The sequence below is a fragment of the Chrysoperla carnea genome, chromosome 5 (assembly GCF_905475395.1).
Source record: "Chrysoperla carnea chromosome 5, inChrCarn1.1, whole genome shotgun sequence".
NCBI lineage: Eukaryota > Metazoa > Arthropoda > Insecta > Neuroptera > Chrysopidae > Chrysoperla > Chrysoperla carnea.
Window position 1 is genome coordinate 18,985,369 of NC_058341.1, and position 24,838 is coordinate 19,010,206.

Below are 24,838 nucleotides of genomic sequence, written 5' to 3' on the forward strand. Positions count from 1 at the left end.
AAAAAACCATAATTTGTTGCTATTTTGTTTCTCTAATTCGAACTAATTTTCATATATTCATTTTTTGGGTTTGTGCAGTTTTTACCATAGTGGTGGATCTAGTGTAATCTGGTCCATTGTCAATTATTCTGGTACACTGTCAACAAAATCGAGAATAATACAACTAATTACAACATAAGTAGTTTAGTATTTATTACTTTTTTTTGTTTTTGTTTACTTTTAATCATGCATACGATATTTATTTACATCATGGTCTCTCGATTATATTTGATGTTTTTAATATGATACGTATAGCGTAAACTAAATATTGACAAATATCTTGTCTAGTAATCTTAATTTAAAGAGAATTAAAAAAAAAATACACTCGAACTAAGTAGTTTAGTTTTACACAACGTTTACTTTGACGAGTAATAATTTTTTAAGCCAAACTATTTGATGATAAACTTAAAAAAGAAAAAAAAAATTAATAATAATTTTATTTATTAATATTATTTATAATTTTTTGCATTTGACTATTTGATAATAAAAAAAAATTGTAATCTTTAGTGTAAATGTTTTGTGGTTTTTCAGCATCAAATAATTTTGTATAACAAAGTTCATGGAAGTGTAAAATTGTGTCATATTTATCATAGAAATAAATAATTATGTTTATTAATTTTATGGATGTACGAACACCAGGGCAATTTTGGATAAAAGGTTTTATTTTTTTCTGATGAGTTGGACTAAGGCTAAATCAATTCTGAAAATTTTACGGGGGCTTGTCCGATTATTTAAATAAATAAATAACTTCAAAAGTAGGCATTTTTAACATTGGTTTTATGGTAAAACGGTAGGTGGATGATATGTTTTCATAGATTTCTCCAAAACTAGTGGGTGAAAAATAAAAAAAAACTATTTAAATTAAAGTTAAAAAAAACCACTGTGCCTGACTAATTAAGGATGTATGAGCACGGTAGTTTTGATGGTGAATTATGTTATAACTTGACAATATAAGATGAAAAGTTGGAGTAAACAATTTGTTTAATTATTTAGCTTTCGATATTTCGAAATCCAAGGCAGATATCGAAAAATTTTCGTGAAAATGAAAAAATTGTCTTTGTTTTTTCATTATAAGCCATATTCTGTTCGAAGATTACTAACTCAACATAAGGATAAGTATGAATTGGATGAAAAAATAAATTTAAGATCGCATTGATGATGTCAGATTTTACTGCCAAAAAAGTTACACTAGTCTCTAGGTCAAAATACTTAACTTAATTTTGAATTTCCAATCAAAATCTTAACAATATATCGTATCGAATAATATCAATATTTATGATTTTAATTACAAACAAAAAATCTTTAATTACATTATTTTTAAATAAAACTAATATATATAAATCCTTCACATTAAATCAAAAATAATATTCAGTATATTATTAAAAATCCTTTATAAATAATATTTTTTTATTTAAAAAAAAATATATATAATTAGTTGTCCCTGCTCTAAAAACACTCTGTGATGTCTTATTTAATACAAAAAGATACACCTAATAAGAATTAATCTTTAAAAAAAAATTTTTTTATTTTAATACAATAACCTTTTGTCCAAAGTCATCATCGGCATCATTGATAAATTGGTTTTAATTTTTTGTTTAGCATTACGTACCGATAAATTTATGGAATTTCAATCATTTAGTAAGTAATAAAATAAATAACTAAAAAAAATTGGCTCGTTTTAAATACATATAATATAAATATTGATTGTTAGATCTTTTAGGTAAATTTTATAGATAATCAATTTTATCAGAATTTATCTGTTGTCCATAGTTCTAAAAATGAGTACTTACTTTTCGAGATAAGGAAGATCGAAGAAAATTACTTCGCATAGACTCAAATATATAATTAGTCTAATATCTTGGTTCAAAAATCTCGATCGGGAATATTTTTAAGCAGGAGAATAAACATGCCTTCGAGTGGTTGGATAAGAACTTGCTTTTACATTTTAATACTGGAATATGGAGAAGAAATAACACTTTCTAAGGGTAATTGGTTGTTTGTGTAACCAAAGTAATATGAGCCTTATATGTGCGAGATGGTAACCATGGATCTCATTGATCTTGCATACAATCTTTAAGAAATGAGAATCACAAGCCCGATACAATTTTAACAAATCTGTTTTAAATAATTTTAAAAATTTTTAGTACGTTTCTAAATTTTATCTAAAATTTAGAAATAACATTTCTTACCCTTTTATCACGCCGTGCAAAGCAGCAAGGAGTAATAATAATTTTTCCGTATCTAATAGATTGCAAAACTAGAAAGTACAAGTTTTTTGTAAAAAGCTGAACTAAAAGGTAGGAAATAATTTCTGTAAATTCAAAAAAATCATTTTATCGTAAAAACGCGTGGAGTGCTAAATTTCAATTATTGTAAATATTTATGGACAGATATTGGTAAAAGTAAAGTCATTACAAAATATCTTAAAAAGCACCTCACGCTTTGTACAATAAAATGATTTTTTTTAATTAACAGAACTTAATTTCTACCTGTTAGTTCAGCTAGTTAAAATAGCTTTAGTTTTTTAGTTTTTTAAACTATTATTTATTTAGTGTTTTTTTGTTTTTTAGACTATAATTTATTTATCAAAAATGTAGTATAAATATGGTGGAAGCGCAAATAAATGTACATTTTCAGATATGGAAATCGTTATTCCTGAAAATACTGATCAGAGTAATCAAATAAGTTTCCAAATAAAGTTAAAAGTTCCCGTTATATACCAACATACTAACATACAAACATACCAACATACTAACATTCGTATGAAGCTAATAAAAGCGTGTTAAAAAAGTAAAATGAACGGCATTTGGAGTAGATTTAAGGAATGATTTTTAATTTTTACTGCATGCATTACTCCTTAGTTATGTTCAGACTTAAGTTTCATTTTTTAACTAGTATCTTTATATTGTTATTAAATAATGTCTTTGAATAGATGCATTTTATTTTCTTCAAGTATTTTCTATTATATATAAAAAATATATATATAATTGTTTTAATATTATACATATAAATATAATAAATAATTATTTTAATTAACATATTATATCTAATTCTAATATAATAATAATATTTTTATTTATATTTTTTTTTTTATAATTCAAATGCCATTTTAAGGTCATCTTTTGGTCATTTTTATATTTTATTTTAAATAAATTGTTAATTATATTTTGTTTTATTTTTTACAAGCTTTTATTATTTTTCTTTCACTTGTTTCACTATTTTGCTAATTTATTTAAATTCCTCTTTAATACAGGACTTTTTTTACATTATCCTTAACAAAAATTGGATTAACATGTAGTGTAATCCTTTAATTTTGGACTGTGAAGATTACGACCCATTTTAATGTAAAAAATGTTTTTTTTTTTTTTTTTTTTGTTTTTGTTTTGTTTTAAAAAAGTGGCACAAATTTACCACACATTCGAAAATTTTTAAGCGTTAAATTCAAATTAAAAAGAATTTAAAAAAGTTTTAATTTCATTGAATATTAAATGTTTTTTGAACAAATGAAAAAAATTATTAAATCACTCAATAAATACTTAAAAAATTCCTTTTTAATTGTAAAAACATAATCGTTTTTTTTACCTCCGTATTTAAATGAACGTTTGAACGTTATTGTAAAGCATTGGTTGTCTTCCAACCCTCGACTAACAAAGAAGGGTGCTATAACGTGGTTGTGTATTTGTGTATCAAATTACCTGTGTGTCTGTCTGTGGTATCGTAGCTCCTAAACGGATGAACCGGTTTTTTTGTTTTTCGCTTGTTTGAAAGATAATCGATTGTTCTTGGCTTAATTTCAAGTTCGAATTAGTATTCCGTACCCGAAAACAACTGGAAGAATGAGATTTTCAGTGCTTCAATATTGTTTTGGTAAAATACAGGTTCATTATTTATAAGCTGGGGTGAAAACTCTGAAACGATGAAAAGGCGAATGGAACATTACCTAAAACATTACCGATTTCTAAAACAATTTACAATGTTAAGAAATAAAAAATACATAAAATTTTTCTTTCAAAAGGATGTTTCAAACAAAAGTTGTTTATGTTTTTATCAGAAATATTTCTATATTTTATATTTTAACTTTTGTTCTATCTCTAACTGTTTACAAGAAGAGTTCTTTCAGATTGTTATCTCTTTTCTTGATTGAGTTGTCGTGTCCACAGATGAACAGACTGACGATCAGGCAGATAGACAATCAGAAATAGACTTATTAAAAGACTTTGTGAACACCCATACCAAAATTTTGTTCATAGCATCAATATTTTTAAGCGTTACAAACTTTGAGACTAAACTAAGTATACCTTGATATATTTTATATATGCATGATATAATAATTTGGAAAATTCATATAGGATTTCATTTCACGCCGTATTCAAAACAACATTTTCTCTTCTAACCACGCAATCGTATGTTATAATCACGTAATCTGCATACAGAAGTAGTTTGAGTGTTTTACACCGAAATACTTTATACTATTTTTAAAAATAATAATAATTATTTGAAATGTCTAAATTTTATTATGATTATTTACAAGTGTATAGAGAAACAAAAAAAAAAAATTATGATTTTTATCAAATAAATATAAATTGTAATTACAAAATGCTAATGGGTCATATTAGAGAGTTTTTATTTTTATTTTAGTTTATATTTCAGATATATTCAATTAATTTCATCATAAATATTATTAAAGTGACTTAACTGTTTAATTTTTATTTTTTTATTCTATTTTATATATCTTAGTCTATGGGTATTTTGGGGTTCTTCAAAAATATAAACTAAGCAAAAATAGTTTATTAGTTTCGTAAATGTAAATGTTTTTTAAATAAGAAACTGGCAACGAGAAACGGTTGTCGAGACAACGAATGAATTGTCGAGACTACGAATGGAATAAAATGAAATTTTAGACATATACGAGAAAATTATCTGATAGAATTTTCTGTTGTCAATTAAATTTTTATAACGTGCTAAGGACGTAAAAAATGGGGCAAAGTCCGTAAATAAGCAACATAGGTCAATTGGGTTTTGAGTCGATAAAACCCATCTGGTTTACAAGATCAAAAATCAATCAATAGACCTAAAGTTTGAATACAAAAAATATTTCGTATAAAAAAGTAAACAAATTTAGTTTGAAACATTTTTTCGTAAACATCACTGTTTACCCGTGAAGGCGCAAATTAGGACAAACATTTGAGATCCATTTTCTCCAATTATAAAAGATAGGGAGTTTAAAATTTGCATGTAGCTTCAATTAGTGGTCTTGTGAAATATTCACAAAAAAGTGCTATAATGTCGGCCGAAATGTTGCCATAATTGTGTTGGTTTTTTTTCTCATATGTTTACTTTTTTATGTTATATAAAAGTGCATCTTTATAAAAAAAAAGTTATATAAATGTGCATCTAAAATTATTATCATATATACTTGCATGCACTGATAATTAACATTAGTTAGCAAACGGTTAACTATTTTTACATACATTATAATAATATTTTAAAGATATTACAGGGTGTTTATTTAAGTTGACTTCATATGGAAAACTTTTTTATTACAAGATTTACGAAAAAAATATCTTTCAAAAAATCTCTGCTTTCCAAAATATAAACATTTATCTTCAGTTTATTTTTGCCTCAACGTATCCACCTTCGTGTTCCATACACGGAACTGTTCTTTTAAAAAATTCTTTATATACACTCCCCATATCTCGGGAGTAATTTCTTGAAACGTTTCTCTTATTATCTGTTCGAAATGATCTATATTTCTCAACGAACAATAACATTCCCATCGAACTTTTTCAATTTGTGGACATCCTCTACATTCGATGTAAAAAGTGAATAGCTGAATGTTGATATTTTCGAAAGCAGAGATTTTTTACAAAGAATAAATCTTTTTCGTAAACCTTATAATAGAAAAAGTTTTCCATATGGAGCCAACTTAACCATAGATACCCTGTATATTACTTATACTTATGAGGGTGATAAATACATAATCGTGGACATCATCTTCAGCGGATTTATACGTAATTTATTTTATTATTACCATATTTATTATAATTTTGTATTATATGGAGACAAAATAGCTGATATAGATACCTTGAAATTTTTGAATAAGCGTATTTTTCTTGGTCGTGGACATCTTCTTTAGCGGTTTTATATAATTTTACTGATATCTCGTACATTCTTGTCTTCTTCGATTGTAATTTTCCAAAGATTTGACTTTTCGGGAATTTCAGTTCAGAGTGTGACTTCTTTGTGTTTCATAACATGTTGATATTGTCCTCAGTGACTTGGAGTATTGTTCTTAGAACTTTTTTCGTAAACCTCATAATTAAAAAAGTTTTCCAAATAGAACCAACTTAAGTTGACACTCTGTATAAATCTTAAAAAATGGTTAATTAATAAATGAATCATTATTAAGTCCATAATATTTATAGCCATTTAATTGTTTTGCTGAATTATATAATTTTATATAAATGCGCTATGTTGCTCTTATAAATAAGTATACACCTCCAAAAAAAGATTTTCGTAACATGAAATTTAAAGTAAACAATAGAGGTTTGTATAACAATAACAATAATGATAATAATGAGGTATAAAATAATAATAGCGATATATTTATTATACCATTTTTGAAATAATAAATTATTAACTAATCTATCTGATAAAGTAATAAATTTTATTTTGTCTTAATTTCTTTTTATCTCTACCGGGTAAGTATACCAATATTTTATACAAAAGACTTTACCAATTTTTATATAGGGAGTAACATTGGTGCTTTATTAATTTTTCACAAAATATATTTTTCAAATTTTACTACTAGAAAATTGTAGATGCGTTAAATTTCGCTAAATATTTGAAAAGTATGATCCAAAATTATTGGGATTACATACTTGATGGATTAAAGTTGGATAAAATTTGGTTGTAGTAGAGCAAAATGAAATTTTTTGGAATTTTATGACGTCATAAAATTCAAAAAATTAATTTTTAGTTACTCTGACCAAATTATATCGCATTTGAATGATTTTTTTTGAAACCCACTAATTTTAGGTAATATTTTTCATTTTTGGTGATAATTACTCTTTAAAAATTGCCTTTATATATTATATTCGGGAAGCCAAGGTACTGCATTTTTGAAATTTATTGACAATACGTTTAATTTGACCTAATATTTGAAAAGTATGACCCAAAATTAGTGGGATTACATACTTTATTGTCCAAAATTCGATAAAATTTGCGTGTGCTAGAGCAAAATCAAATTTTTAGATTTTTATGACGTCACAAAGTACAAAAAATCATTTCTTTAGTTACTTTGGCCAAATTTTATCTTATTTGAATGATTTTTTTTGAAACCCACTAATTTCGGATCAAGTTTTTCATTTTTCGTGGTAATTACTCGATCATATTAGCGGTTATACAAAAGTTTTTGAAGATACTTTGACAAAATATTTGAAAAGTACAACCCAAAATAAGTGGGATTACATACTTTATTCATCAAAATTGGATTAAATTTGCGTTTATTAGAGCAAAATTTAAACAATTTTTTAGATAAGTTGGCCAAATTTTATTATTAATACGGCATTAAGATGTTTTATTAAGAATACTTTTTACTTTTTGTAGAATTTATGACGATTCATAAAATAATTCTTTATGTCAAACTAAGGAAGTTTGATAACACTTATGATAAGAGATAAAATGTATAACATTTTGTTAAAAATTGTCATAAAATTGGAAGGTATTTAAATGTATGTAACGCATAACAATTTATTTCACCTAAAAAATAATTTGATTAATGATGTCTGTCTCCAACCAGTAGACAGACTGTGTCCTACTAAAAAAAAAATAAGTTAAAAATAAGTGCAATTACAAAAAATGACAAAATTTAATAATGCAAAACATGTAATTTGTACTACATTTGTCACATTAAACTATGGACACCTATGTACCTTTACTGTACCACCTTTAAGTACACGATTTTTTATACATTTCTGTTCAAACGTGATTAGATTAAATAAAATTCGGTGTCAAAATCATCTTACTTCCATGTTCAGCAAGGGTAATATTATGTCCACACTTTGCACATGACTATTGTATGAAAATTACTCATAACAGGTATGCAAGTCAATATAATTAACTATACTGATCTGTTAGAAATTAATCGAAATTGGTCTCAGAAAAAAGATAATTTAATTACGAAAATAATGGTATAAGCTTGCTTGAAAAAACCGTTAATGGAAAAAATTGATAAAAGTGCTTAGATGGGTGAAGATCGACCTTATATCGTCTCTTAGAGCATAAAGGGTAATTCAAATTGAGATTCCTAGTATTACAAGAGGCGGTATCAAGTCGATTTTCACCCATCTGATGAGACATATTTTCTATCGTAGTTTTTTTTATCGAAAAGTGTTCATCGATAGTTTTAATTAAATTAATTTTAATCAATTTATGCCATTATTTTCGTAATTAAATTACTTTTCTTGGCTATAATTTCATCCGTGGCAGTTTGAAAAAAGCGAAGTTTTCTATGTAAGTAATAAATGAGTTTCTATATATAGAGGTTCGGCATATTCTCGTTTAGGTAAAAATATATTTTTTTGTGAAATAATTGTTCACAAAAAGTTAGTGACTTTGTTAATCAATTATAACATTATGAGTTTGGGAAAAAAAAAGCCATTGATAAGAATTTTTAATGAATTTATGTCACTTCACATAACTTTCATATGAAAATTATATTTATATATCTACTTTTCATATTTGGTATACCTTTACAATTTCGTTTATTTGGAAAAACTGGAATTTTCAATTAAGCTTATGAAAATTAGATTAGTCAAAAATTTATATCAACGGCTCAGTGGTCTAGGGGTATGATTTTCGCTTAGGGTGCGAGAGGTCCCGGGTTCAAATCCCGGCTGAGCCCAATTTTGCCATAAGTTTAAATTTTGAATTTGCATAATCTTCACCCATTTGATAGCCAGATGAGATGTATTTTTATGAAATTTTATTGGTTTTTTACACTCCTCGTCATAGTTTTTCTATCGAAAAGTGTTCTTGACTATTTTTCATTAAATTAATTTGAATCAATTTTTTCTACGAACGGTTTTTTTTTTGAGGCAAGCCTGTATCATTATTTTCGTAATTAAATATCTTTCTTCTGATACCAATTTCGTCTTCTGATACCAAAGTCTCATCTGGTTATCAGAGGGGTGAAAATCGACCTTATACCGTCTCTTAGAGCATAATTTTCACCAAAAACTGAAAGAAGAGGCTCTAATATCGTAGTTTAAAATTATTTTCGTGTCTGTCTAAGTTTGTTCATTTTTAAATTCGGTTTAATTTTTTTCAAACAACTTCCTAGGTAAACACATGAATGTATGCAAAATTTAAAATATTATCACCTAGCAATTGGCATTAATCCATAACATGATTTTGACGTTAGTAGGTAAGAGATTCTCTCGCATTACTATTTTTTATTTTTTAAAGTATTCTGTCGCCATGCTATAAATCGTGTGGGCATCATGCTACAAAAGAAGGTGCCACTCATGTCAATTTAACTACAAATGTCACATTGATATTTCACGTATTTACAATAGGTGAAGTTTTTTTGCTTTATGGAACGTGTAATGATCGTCATGGTTTTAACCTACTTGATCTTTTGATCGCCTTTTGGTTAGGAAATTACCCAAACAGTAACCATGCCCAAAGAATCCTTTGTACAATTTAATGGCTTTAGAGTGTTCCCCATGAAGCTTACGAAAACATCGTTCTATTGTCGCTTAAGGGTCCATTTTAGCTCTTGCAAGCTTGTGGGAACTTAGAAGACAGATATTTATATTGGTATTTAGGGGAATACCAATTTGTGTAAGGAAATAAATGATCGATATGTATTTAAATAAAATCTAAGCACATTTTTGTTTAAATTCCAATTTTACAAAAAAAACTCTCTACTTGTATGTAAGATGAGATTGGAAATAAACAGTTAAGTTATGCGTAACTGATTCACGTTAAAAAATATTTGTATAATGTAATCAGAAATATGAAAAAAAGGCCTTAGGTTGTTCAATATGAAATACACAGTTAAATAATCATGTCTAAAAATAAAAAAAAAATTTATTCAAATACTATGTTCTCTCAAGAACTTTGTACACAAGTACTTAAAATAAATGTCTTGTGTACACTGCATGACTTCATTGTACTCTTATAAACTAATCAATGGATTAAGGGAGAATCAAAATGGCTAGGCCTAGGTCCGATTGTTTTACACCGATAAAAGTAAATGTATCAAAACATTAGCAGATGTCCATAAATTGTATCTCCTTTACCCTGTTTTTTGAAATGTCAAAATAATAAATATAGTTTTTTTTAAATTTTTTTAATATATCCTTATTCGTTGTGTGCGTAGTCATGGTAGAGACAATAAAATCGATACCAGCGCTTCCAGTGAAAAATTTTGGCGTTAAAGGACGCTGTTATGACTAATTTGCAATTCTTTACATGTTAATGTTATAGAAAATGTCAAATTAAAATTATTGAAAAGCACTAATTAATTAAACTGAATGCATTAAAAATTGTGAAAATAAGAAATCAATTTGCACAAATATTATTTTTCAAATGTAAATTATCATAATTAATTATTTAAATTTGTGAGACAATAATATTAAATTTTCAATGTAAGTCATAAATACAATTATACATGCATCCATACAATTCTATAATTAAAGTAGTGTATCGTTACTGTCCATGGAAACGCCTCCAATAAAACTCATACACGGTTTATAGCTCATGTGTTATTCTAATGTATGAGTTATATTATTATCAAGTTACATTGAAATCCATTCAGTGTTAAAAGAAAACGTTGCTAATAGAGGCAGTAAACCTGAATCAATATATAAAAACTTGTAAAAATGAAACTTTTTTTTGAAATTCTATAAATATTTCTAAGAAAAATGATGATGTAATAATTAATAAAACAGTTTAGAGGTTATGATTTTGTAACTGTCAAATTATTGTCTAATAATAATATAAAAAAAAAATGACTACCTAAAATAAGTAGTTATTTATTAATATGTGGTTGTTGCTTGTTTTAAGATTACGTTATAATAAATAATTCATTCATTTTATTTATTATTATAAATTATAGACCAATTATCAGGTCAAAATCGATACCATCTTATTATCATTTTATTAGCTATCATCATCTTTAATTTTAGTTTAAGCTTTCCTCAATGTCCACTGTTCAATGTATTTTAGTTTTTTCACAAGATATTTATAACGGTACCTATACGTGGGTGGCTATGAATACATGAAAAGATCTTTTGTTCGATTTCTTAAGTAATCCACTTTTAAACACCTTAAGAACTGGTGACAAAAGTACGGTACTCGAAAATACAACATGAACTTAAATGGTGTAGGTGCAGGGAAGACATAATATGTTTACTGGAATTACAAGAATTTAAATGGTGTAGGCGCAGGGAAGACATGCAAAGAGTGAACCAATTCCAGTTTCTTATGTTTGCAACTCTGTAAATTAGAATTCTGTGAATACTTTCACTTGTTTTGAACGTCAAATTTTAGTTTGAAACATTTCTTTTACGACATGAAACGTTTAAACACTCACTTGTTCTGCAGAAATATCAATTTTAAAAGATCTGTGTATTGACTTTTAATGGAGGATTACTGCCAATTTAATTGTCCTACTGAGAGAACAATTTGCATCATTGTACAAAAGCTCCAGGAAACTGTAAGCATTGGAGATAGGTTAAGGCGTTTGTATAATCGTAGCATGTGCTTAGTCAAGAATATGCCATTGAATTTATTTTCGTGGTGTTTTCTTATAAGAGTTGCGTCTATATAAACAAAGCTGCAACGTTGTAGCACCTAAAAGCCAACAACCGCCAAAGTATATCCGAAATAAACCTGCCAAACTTGCGAAAAGTTGTAGAAAATTACTTCGAACGGGTAAAATGCTACAGAATGTCTAGTTGTGCCAAAAACATACAACCCTGCAATATTTGCTTGGAAAATGGCTTTCTGTGAAACTTTTTCTATCTCACCCTGAAATATCCTTTGGATCATTCTGGTCCAAAGCTCTCACGGCCACAAAAATTTCTAACGTGTCGTTTTCGAGCTACGGGCTATATAAATCGCTCGTAAACTCGAAAACTACTCTTTCAAACTTTTTGTGACAGTTAGAGCTTTTGGTCAGAACAATCTGAAAGTTTCACAGAAAGCTATTTTCCTGGTAATATAGGTACTATAAATACAATATATGTGTAGCTTTGATCGCTCGTAGCTCGAAAACTACTCGTGTAAAGTGTTCTTGGTACTCGTTAAACACTTTTTGTGTTTAACGTGAGTGCTTTTAATCAGAATGATTCAAAGAATATTTTAGGGTGGGTTAGAAGAAGTTTCACAGAAAGCCATTCTCCTATCTAAAATTGCAAGGTCCTTACATTTAGAGCATTTTTTTTTGAAGCTAGGAAACTAAATTTGGATTACCATTTACAAACTCGTGATCTGATCCTTACAAATGTTTGATCAGATATCTTGAAGTATTTTGTATGAAATATAAGTGCGAACTCCGTGCGTATTTACGTATTTCGTCTACGTATGATTTAGAGCTTTAAGGATGTATGAGCATGGTAGTGGGGGCACAAATTTAAAAATAGATATTTTCAATTTTGATGATAAATTTATATTATTACTTGACGATATAACACGAAAAGTAAGAATACAATTTTTCGATATCTGGCTTAATTTTCAAAATATCGAAAATTGAAAATTTTGTTTAATTATTTAGCTTTCGATATTTCCAAAACCAAGACACATATCGAAAAACTTTATTCTTATTTTTCGTCTACATTCATGAAGTTATAACAACATTCATCATCAAAGTTGAAAATAAGATAAAAATAATTTCAACCCTTAATCTACCCTGCTCTTACATTCCTTATATGGACGGTTACACTTAGTTTTTTTCTTTTCTAATTCATTGCTAATATGTTTACTTTCTATTAAAAAGTTTTTTTTTAATTTGTTTTCATTCATTCCAACTGAAAATTATCAAAAACTTCCAAAATATGTCGTTTTTTGAGATTCCTCCATAAGAGCCAATGGATTTTATATCGATTTTTAATGACTTTTTTCTTAAAAATTAGCACGGATACCTAAACTGAAATTTTAACCACATATTCTTTGAGTAAAAGACTACCTACAAACAAATTTTGAGCCTTTAAATCAAACATTGTTGTCATGCTCATACATATGTATAGGATATCCTTAACTGTTGATTTGATTCCTCCAACTTGTATAAATTTTACGATATTTATTTTTCAACAGGTATAGTTTTTCTCATAATAAATATTATAAAATAGCTATCTATAGTTGTTCTTAACATATTAATGTTTACAAATAGTTGCTTACGGTTGCCATGTTACTTAGGTTTTAGTATTACTACTACCATCAACATATATATGATGCCATCAGCATTAATAATAATATTATTTTGTTTGAAAGTCAAAGCATGTTTTTTTTTTTTAAAGAAATCAACGTTTCTTCATTCATGCGTTAACTAGGTATTTTGAATTTGAATTTTGAATTTAAGTATTATTATTATTAAGTTTATTAGTTTATCTATATATTTGTTACCATTTGTTTCTTGCATCATAATTTTTTATTCTAATCATACCTACAGGAGATCCGCTATCAAACTGATAATAGACCTTTGTCCTGATGTCGATTTCTATGTATCTTTCGTTAAAATTTGAAAATGGCGAGAATTGATGACAAGATCTGAAATCCTGTCATCAAAAACATATAAGATATAAGAAATTAATAAATATCATAAACCACGTTCTATTTTTTTATATTCGGACAGCTACCATAAATTTCTGTGGATATGAATCAGAATAAGTACTGTCTGTTAATAAGTCTTTGTCCAGATGTCGATTTGAATGCATGCAAACATCTTTCGATTAAACTTGAAAATATGCAAGAAAAGATGACAAGATCTGGAGCAGAAATAAAAATCAGTTGATAAGCATGAAAGATATAAGCAAATAAATAATTTTTTCTATTTTATTCTTGCAAAACAACTTTTGATATGTAGTAACTATGGCAATGGCAGGTTATGACGTCATCAAGTGTTATTTTCCTTTTTGTCTAGTTTTACATTTAAATCCTTCATATTTTCGTAGTTATTGATCCAAAAATTGATTTCACACGATGTTTTGGCTCGATAATAAACGTCTTTTAAAACAAGGGCTTCTTAATTAGGAAATATAGACGATAGTTTTAATAAAAGCTCATTCATGTAACAAACAGCTGAGGAAAATTATTTTTCGAATAACTCTAAATACAACTTAGATAAAAGAAATCAAATATTGGTTTGTATCTCTTAAAATACTTATGGTTTAAGCTTACAAAAATTTAATTAATTAAAATAATAAAAACAACGGCTCAGTGGTCTAGGGGTATGATTTTCGCTTAGGGTGCGAGAGGTCCCGGGTTCAAATCCCGGCTGAGCCCATGCATTTTGCCATCAATTTAAATTTTGAATGTGCATGAAATTCATAATACAAGTTATAGTACAAGAAACGGTTATAAGGTCGATCTTCTATTATATTTCTAATTAAATCAATTTTAATCATTTTTCATGAACGGTTTTTTCTGGCAAGTCTATATCAATATTTTCGTAATTAAATTATCATTCTTCTGATACCAATTTCGATTGGTTAATAGATTGGTGTAGTTACCTATATTGACTTACCTGTTCATATGGTATGAACAGATCTACACCGGTCCGGTCTGTTAACCAATCGAAATTGATTTCAGAAGAAAGATCATTTTATTAAGAAAATAATAGTATCTTGGCTCGCCTGAAAAACAGGAACTCTTTTCGATAGAAAACTACGATAGGAGAGTTTAAAAATTTCATAAAAATATGTATCATTTTCATATTTTGTTAAGAAATGCGAAAGAAAAATCATCGATATTCCCTATTACTAAAATCAATAATTAATTGATACAATTTGAAGGCTGTAATACTTTTATTCTAAAAATGATACATCAAAAAAATCGTCAATGAATTATTTTTGCTAACCTTGCTGGTATAGACTTTGTGATGTTAAATATCTATTTTACATGTGAGATGTTTTAAAGATCTGTATTATGTTTTTTCTATTGATTCAAATTTAATAATTTAAATTTTTATTACAATTAAAAATATGAATTTTTTTTTTTAAACAAATTTTTAACCTTTTCATTATTATTAATAAAATAATTCTATAAAATTAATTTATCAAAAATAATTATTATAAAAACCTTCATTTATAAAAAAATCACACATATTATTTATTATATTGACTTAAATAAAAATAATAGATTTTTGTAAAGAATTAAAATTCTGGGTTAAGTTATCTAAGCGTTATAATTTTTGCGTCTATGTACAGACTTATCTGTATATGAGAGATGTTTAATGCTAAACATCAATTTTAAATATCATTTTTGGGCAATAATAATAAGAGGGTCGAAATATTATAACTTGATTATTTTGCTGACGTCATAGAGTATAAAAAATCAATTTTTTGGATATCTTGCCCAAATCTTAAACAATTTTAATGCATTTTTTTTTGAAACCCACCAATTTACCGTCATATATTTCAATTTTGTTGTTAGATATTCGCTAATATGCTCTCTTGTGCTGAAAGTGGAAACCATAGTAGTGCACTATGAAAATTTACTGAAGATATGTTAAGTTTAATCAAAAATTTGAAAAATATGGCCAAAAATTTGTAGAATTACATTCTTAGTTTATCAAAATCGCATAAAATTTGCGTGTGATCGAGCAAAATAAAAATTATTTTACTTTGCTGACGTCATAGAGTATAAAAAATAAATTTTTTGGATATCTTGCTCAAATTTTATCCAATTTTAATAAATTTTTTTTTGAATCCTACTAATTCACAGTCATTTTTTTCAATTTTGTTGTTAGATTTTTGCTAATATGTTCCCTTGTGCTGAAAGTGGAAACCATAGTAGTGCATTATTGAAATTTACTGAAGATACGTTAAGTTTAATCAAAAATTTGAAAAACATGACCCCAAAATAGTGGAATTAGATACTTGGACTATCAAAATCGCATAAAATTTGCGAGTGATAGAGCAGAATAAAATTTTTGGGATTTTAATGATGTCATAGGGTATAAAACTTTTTTGTTTTGGATATTTCTCCCAAATTTTATCCAATTTTCATGGGATGTCATTTTTTGCGATTAAAAAAACTTCTATATTGTGTGTAAATAAACATCACTATATCAGATCAGGACCCGCCTTCGAAACAACACTAAAGGCTAATGTCTCCAAAGGGCTGTCTCGTTATCAAAGCCGGGTAAAAACGTAGCCACATATTCTCTCTATATAGACGTGAATGAAAAAAAGAATCAAATAAATGAGGCTAAGTTATCTAAGCATCAAAATTAATATATTAAATAACACAATTTAATGATGAACTCTGTATATTAAAAATAAATAAATTTTTGAATTAATTTTTATTTTTTCTTGTTTAACAATGGGAATATTTTTGATTTATTTTTGTATTTTTGTGAATTAAACTAATTATAAAGTCGACAAAAAAAAATATATAAATATTTTCGTAAAAAAAAAGTAACGTGCACTTAATACATAATTTATATAAAAAAAAAAAATAAATAAAAAGAAGAAATAACGGATCAATTAGCATCCATTTATTTATTGAATTGCTGTGTAGTATATTAAAATTTATTATTATTTGTTGATTATACACGTAAACAACGATTTTTGGAAGTTCCAACATTATTGGGCAATTATAATAAAATTTTTATTGATCTCAATATAACCCAGAGAACCCATGTCTCTTAATTTATTTATAACAATTTAACGGTCAAAAATAACTAGTCCCAAACGAGGTAAGTATTTAGTCGCAACTAGTCCCAAACGATGTATTTTGTTAGAATCTTAATTTTGTGGATCTTAACTTTTTTTTACTCCGGTGCACTGTTTTCTTTAAAAAGGTCTAAAAACATCAAAACAATGAAAATTGCTGCTCAAAATTACAATTTTTACCATCGTATTCAGCGTATTTTTATAACATATATGTGAAATATATCAAGGTATACTAAGTTTAGTTCCAAGTATGTTACGCTTAAAAATATTGATGCCACAAAGAAACTTTTATAGGAGTTCATAAAATCACCTAATTAGTCCATTTCCGGTTGTCTGTCTGTCTGTCGTCTGTCCGTCTTTCATCACAATAGATAAATGTATTGGTCGATTCGCCTGTCTATATCAAAAGAATATGTATTGTCCAAAATCGGTTTCAGTTTGTACAACATGTGTATTGTATCATAAAGTGTACATTTTGTGGATCAATGATTCAAGTTACTGGTTTGTTACTTGGCTGATAGGTGAAAATCGTGATTTTATAATTCAATTTATTTTTGCTATTTGGTTTTTAAGTAACAAGTGATTTTTAATGATTGATTGATACCATTAATTTTGGATCACAGTTTAAATTATTTTGGAACGAGAACTGTCTATGTTATTTCTAGCTGGAGTGCTGAAAAGGATAATATTTTCAATCAATATGATGCAAACGGTTTCTAACATTCTGTGTAAAGATCAGCAGGTTTCAAAAGCCATAATCATAAGAGATATTTACCTATTATATATTTTTCATCTTCCTAAAGATTTGGCTGTGTTTTGGAAAATTACAATATGTATGCCTAATTAAGTAATCTTAATTTGGTCATTGACTTTTGATAATAAACTTCCCAGAGGAAGTTAATGTAATGGGGCCGATTTTGAAAATCTCCAGTTTTACATATTTCCGCGGTTTCAAGACTGCAATATCCGAATCAAACCTTTTCAATGTGATGTCTGTGTATGTGTGTGTAAGTATGTGGATTTGTTCGTTCGGATTCTTTCGCCTCGATTACCTCATTAACAATTTTGACATTAACACGTGACTGGGCTTATTCGACGCGTAATCGCGTATTTAAGAACTGAAAGAGTTTTCAGCAGAATTGGTTGAGCCGTTTTTTAATGGTAATTAAAAAACTGAAAAAAACTCGATAAACAGAATATGAAAAGTGGATGAAACTCATCATTTATCTATGGACATAATGATCGTTTCAGAAGACCTTTTAGAAGACTTTAAGAAGACCTTTTTATTATACTGGGAAGTTTTGATGATCTGTGGACCTCGAGGGTCGCACCAGGCTCAATTTATTAAATTAGATATTATTGATTGAATTATTTTATTATTCCATAAGTTTTATTTGAAATGAACTATATATCAATGAAAAATGCTTACATTTGAAAAACGTGTGATTTATTGCAAATTTCATAACAGAGCAGCGCTAGAATCGATTTTAATCCCCTCCCTTCGACTACTTTGTACACAACTAAAAGAAAATTTACCTTAAATTAAACCTTTTTTCAATTTATTGATATTAAGGTATAACTGTGATAATAAATTATTCTATTACAATCGACATAGTATGTATTTTTTTAAATACATCAGAATTAATTTTTTATAATCTTCCGGTATAAAGCTGTCATGTCATATTCATGCTATCTATGTATAATATATTAATTTATATGATTAGCAAACTATTCTTAAAATTTAACAATTCATTTATCTATGTTAAAAAAATTAATCACATTTTAACATGTGTTAATCAATGCTAATTCTATTTTTTTTTTACATTTTTTTTTAAATTAAAAAACTGGATTTTTGATTGAATATAATATATTTATAATCATTAATCATTCAATGATTATTAAATAAATATATCCAGAAAATTTGGGTTATTAAAAATTTGTTTTTATATCCTAGTTTGATACGTTTTTAGCTATTGAGTACTGCTGATTCTTTTATTAATCGAAATGGACCAATAGTTTATAGAGTTCGTATACTATTTTAAATCGAAAACTTATCTTTAAATATAGATCTTTTTTGAGTTGACATATACTTGAAACTCAAAAAATATGTTTTATCGATAATACAAGCAAAAAATGTTTCGTCTTTAGGCATACATATTGTGCAGGCATTAAACTTAACGTAGGTTTTCAAGCTCAATAAAATGCTCACTTTACTCCACAACTGGTAATCGAGTGATATGAGCACATTAGAATGTTGTTATTGATTAAAAAAGTTACATTTTTTGTTCGAAACATTTTTCCGCAAACCACACAGTTGATTCAAAAGCGGACTCTCAAGTTTTACCCAAAATTGTTTTTTCGTACCAAAATTGTTATTTCGCATAATTGTTTTTGCGAAATTTAGGCACTCAGTGAAAAAAATTTATAATAAATCCAATGAAATTGGTTCGATTTTCTATAAATATCATTTTTGTTCAAAGTGAATGAACAAACGAAAAAAAAGCCAAATGTCTTGCAAGGAATAACTGTCTAAACCATTCGGTTTACAAAAAAATGTTCCAAGCAAAAAATGTTTGTGTATTTATAAAGAACAACTTTTTAATTTAATGCGTTCTTCTAATGTTTGTCAGTTATGAATAAGAGGTGAGGTTTTAATTGAAATTTAATTTCAACTTAAAAAAGACATCCTATATAGAATTATTGGTCTTTTTGGCAATATTTGTTTACGTATTTACAATTATTCATCATTTCTAGACAACATTATATGTATAGACTAATCAAAATGCGGTAGTTATCATTGTAATTATTCATTTAGGATGAAAATATTTTTAAAAATGCATTCAATTGAATAACAAACATCTGTTACTTTGTGGTTATATCTATCCATGTGGATATTTTACTCTTGATTACCAGGGCAGGATTTCAAATTTTTTCATTAATCTATGGAAAATATTGTGTGAAAATGCTCTTCAACACATATATCAACAGATTCGCGGCTAAGGATAAAAGTATTAGATGAAAACTTTAAAAATTCAATAAAATCAGGTCTAATCGATTCGTTTGTGGTATCGTAGCACTTAAACGGATTAACCGATTTTGACTTTATGGTTTGTTTGAAAGCTAAAAATTCGCTCGAACAAATTACCTTTTAAACAAAACAAAAACATAAATAAATAAAGATATAAATAATAAAATGGTTTCAAAAAAAGAAAAATGAAAATTTTCTTTAATTATTCAGCTTTCAATATTTCGAAAACCACGGCAGATATCGAGAAATTGTATTCATATTTTTCGTCTAGATTCATGAAGTTATAATAAAATTCGTCATCAAAGATGAAAATAAGATAAAAATAATTTCAACCCTAAATCTATCCTGATCGTACATTCCTCATATGAATGGAGACACTTGGTTTTTTTCGTTTCTTTGTCGTTGCTAATATGTTTACTTTCTATTAAAAAGTTTTTTTTATTTGTTTTCATTCGTTCCAAGTAAAAACTATGAAAAACTTTCAAACTATGTCGTTTTTTTGAGATTTTTTCACAAGAGTAATGTATTTCATATCAATTTTCAATAGTTTTTTTCTTAAAAATTTGCATGGATTCGTAATCTGAAATTTGAAACACATATTCCTTGAGTAAAACTCTACAAATAAAACAAATTTTGAGTATCATAGGCCTAAAAAAATATAATTTAGACAAATAAAGAATAAATCTATTAAATAATTTTATATTAAATGAAATCCTGTTATAAGCAAACATAACTTTATTATTAATTAAATTAATATTATTTATATTTGTTTATAAGATTACATTTCATTAGTCATAATTCAATAAAATTAATTGCAAATTCTTAGACATTGAATATTTCTTATCAATAAATAGTAGTTTCAAAGTAGTCCCATTTAGAAGTAGACAATATTTCCAATAACACAAGTATTGCAATATTTAATTAAAAATTCTCTAACTTATTTCTTAGTATTAAGTGGATTTGGATAAAATTGCTTGGAGATTAAATTTTGTCGTGGTAATTTAATGAATTTAAAGACCCATGAAAAACGACAAATACGCTCCTAGAAATATTAATAATGTGACAAAGTTAAACATTTGTCTTATGACATACACGCTCGAACATCCTTAAATGGTAGAACTATTTCAAAAAATGATTATAGTAAATAACTACTTAACTGATATCGAATAAATTGATTTTGAGGATCGATTGTTAATTATAAATATTGCTTGTTTACAATACATTATTGTACGTTTATATTTTAATAAGGAAATTGTCAATTAATTAATTATTTATCAATAACTAGTATATTAATTTTATTTTAAAAATATATTAGATCAATTAGGAATAGTTATTAAGAATATTTAGTAAATTCTAAGGAGAAAAAGGCAATGATCATTATGAAAAAAGTAAGCTCATTATATGGGTTAGCTTACTCTCTAAACTTAAGGACATGACAACCTTTTCGACTTCAATCTGGCTAAAACTGTACAGGACCCCGCAATATTAGGTACGAAAATGGCTTTCTTTGAAACTTTTTCTAACCCACCTTTGAATGTTCTCTAGATCAAAAGCTCTAACAGCCATACAAAGTTTTCGAGCTAAGGGCGATGAAAATGATTAGGAAAATAAATTTCTGTGAAACATTTTCAAAACAATCCCAAGATATTCTTCAGATCGTTCTGATGAAAAACTCTCAAAGCCACAAAACTTTTTAACCAGTAATTTTCGAGGTACGGGCGATCAAAGATGCACACACATTACAGTTATAAACCTGAAGGTCGAAAACTACCTTGTGTGGCTCTGAGAGCCTTTGATAAGTGCATAAAGGCACTATAAATGTAATGTATGTGTAGTTTTGCCTGTAGCTGGAAAACTATTCGTTAAAATTTTTTGTGGTTGTGTGAACTATTGACAAGAATGATCAGAAGAACATTTTGGAGGCGGTTTGAACGGGGTTGGTTTGGGGGCAGTTCCTTTTATCAATAAATAAAAAATTATTGTTACTGCCACACCCCCAGGTGCCTCCCTCTTCAAAACTGATGACTGAAATTTAGTTTTAAAATTAATTTTCTTTCGATGTTTCTTCAAACTTTCTAGTTTTTTATCGAATTTGAAAATTTTTTTGAACTTTTTGATTTTGTATCAAAAAGTAGTAATCTTGTAAATCAATCTTGCTTTGTTTGCATAAAAGACCTTAAAAACAGGATATTGATATAATAGGTCACAAGTATAATATTTAATAATATAAAAAGTATAGAATACATAATCGATTAATTATGTTCTTCGCTGGCCAATCGAAATGACTTGAATATTATAAACAGTGCCTTGCAGTATTTTAATCGAGGTATATAGGTATTGGTACTTCATGTCAACTATCCACATATTATTATTTTATATTATGAAGTGACTCTAACGTGACGTTTCCCGTTATCTTTCCTCTCCGTTCACTTTAAAGCATTTATTCAAGATTTTAAAATATAAAGTGAACATTTAAAATATGTTCGAGCAATATTTGCTTATTAAATATTATGACAAACAAGTGAAATTAACAACTAATGGAGTTACTTGGCAAAACATCTCGTTTATACAGAGTTCGATAAAAGTATATATGACGTCTACAGAATCCAAAAAATTTAATTTGGCTCGATCACATCTAAATTTTATCCAATTTTGATAAACCTTATATGTAATCCTACTAAATTTGGATCATAATTTTCAAATTTGTGATCAAAATTAACCTAGCTCTAACAGGTTTCAAGAATGTGGAGTCCTAGTCCCGGAATTAAGCACATAAATGATAGCCAGCGAAAAACTGACGTCACAGCTGAAAAGACTGACCCAAAATTAGTGGGTTTCAAAAAAAGTTCCAATAAAATCGGATCAAATTTATCAATGTTATCAAAAAAATCAAATTTTTGAACTTTATGACGTCATCACAATCCAACAAATTTAATTTTGCTCTATCTCATCTAAATTTAATCCAATTTTGATAAACCAAGTATGTAATCCTACTAACTCTGGATCATAATTTTCAAATTTGTGATCAAAATTAACCTAGCTCTAACAGGTTTCAAGAATGTGGGGCCCTGGTCCCGGAATTAAGCACATAAGTGATAGCTAGCAAAAAACTGATATCACAGCTGAAAAGAATGACCCAAAATTAGTGGGTTTCAAAAAAAATTTCAATAAGATTGGATCAAATTTGCCTGTGTTAACAAAAAAATCGAATTTTTTAACTTTGTGACGTCATCAGAATCCAAGAACTTCAATTTTGCTCTATCACATCTAAATTTTATCCAATTTTGATAAACCAAGTATGTAATCCTACTAAATTTGGGTCATACTGTTCAGATTTGTGATCAAAATTAACCTAGGTCTAATAGGTTTCAACAATGTGGAGCCCTGGTCCCGGAATTAAGCACATGAGTGAAAACTAGCGTAAAACTGACATAATAGTTGAAAAAAATGACTCAAAATTAGTGGGTTTCAAAAAAAAATCCAATAAAATCGGGTCAAATTTACATGTTCTATCAAAAACACAGAATGTTATTGATATGTCCTTGTAAGGTCATATTCACCATAGCTAGTTGAAATTAGTCCGACCAAGTACACATTCACCAGAATAGCTTCTTTTTTTTTGTGAAGAATAATATTCAAATTACATAGACCAATTTTATTTGAATCTTAAAAACAAATTTGTATGTTTTTTTGCTTATTATTTTAAGAAAAATAAATTTAATTTCAATATCATTCACAAAAAAATTGTTCTCACTAGAGAAACGAACACAAATTATTGTGTGCGTTCATGCATAGACAAAATTATACAAAAAAACAAAAAAAAATTCCAGCTGTGAAACAATGACGCCTAAATCAAATTTTTTTCTTCATTTTTGCCACTTATTTTATATAATTTTAATTCAAATCTAACACTTGAATAATACCTAATTAAATGATCATCAAGTCAGCGAGAAATTAATCAATAAAATTTAGACCCCCGATTCAATATTATTCAGGAGCCTAAATAGTTCAATAGCCTAGGCAACAGAATCAATACTCCAAGTCACTGAGGACCGTCTGGAGCATATCAACATGTTATGAAACACAAAGTCACACTCTGAAATTTCCGAAAAGTCAAATCTTCGGAAAATTCCAACCAGAGAAGGCGAGGATGTACGTGGTATCAGTAAAATTATATAAAACCGCTGAAGAAGATGCCCACGACCAAGAAAAATACGCTAATTCAAAAATTTATCATTCTGGAGCCTAAATATTTCAATACTCTAGGCAACAAAAACAATACTCCAAGTCACTGAGGAAATTCTGGAGAATATCAGCACGTTTTGAAACACAAAAAAGTCACACTTTGAACTGAAATTCCCGAAAAATCAAATCTTCGGAAAATTCCAATCGAAAAAGACAAGAATGTACGAGATATCAGTAAAATTATATAAAACCGCTGAAGAAGATGTCCACGACCAAGAAAAATACGCTAATTCAAAAATTTCAAGGTAGCTAAATCAACTATTTTGTCTCCATATAATACAAAATTATAATAAATATAGTAATTATAAAACAAATTACGTATAAATCCGCTGAAGATGATGTCCACGAATATGTATTTATGTAAAAAAAAAAATTAAAAAACCACACACACTCATAAGTATAAGTAATATATACAGGGTATCTATGGCTAAGTTGGCTACCTACCTATGGAAAAATTTTTTTATTACAAGGTTTACGAAAAAGAAAAAATTCTTTATTCTTTTATCAAAGAAGTTATTCTTTATAAAAAATCCTGCTTTCGAAAATATTAACATTAAGGTATTCACTTTTGACATCGAATGTAGAGGATGTCCACAAATTGAAAATGATAGATGGAAATGTT

At 27.3% G+C, this 24,838-nt stretch overlaps 2 non-coding genes across 2 annotated transcripts; both read left to right on the forward strand.

Annotated features, from left to right (window-relative positions):
• The first annotated feature begins 8,872 nt into the window (after positions 1 to 8,872).
• On the forward strand, positions 8,873 to 8,944 carry Trnap-agg. Its single transcript has one exon. It is a non-coding gene; the product is annotated as a tRNA-Pro (tRNA).
• Positions 8,945 to 14,478: 5,534 nt separating this feature from the next.
• On the forward strand, positions 14,479 to 14,550 carry Trnap-agg. The gene has a single exon. It is a non-coding gene; the product is annotated as a tRNA-Pro (tRNA).
• Positions 14,551 to 24,838: the final 10,288 nt, after the last annotated feature.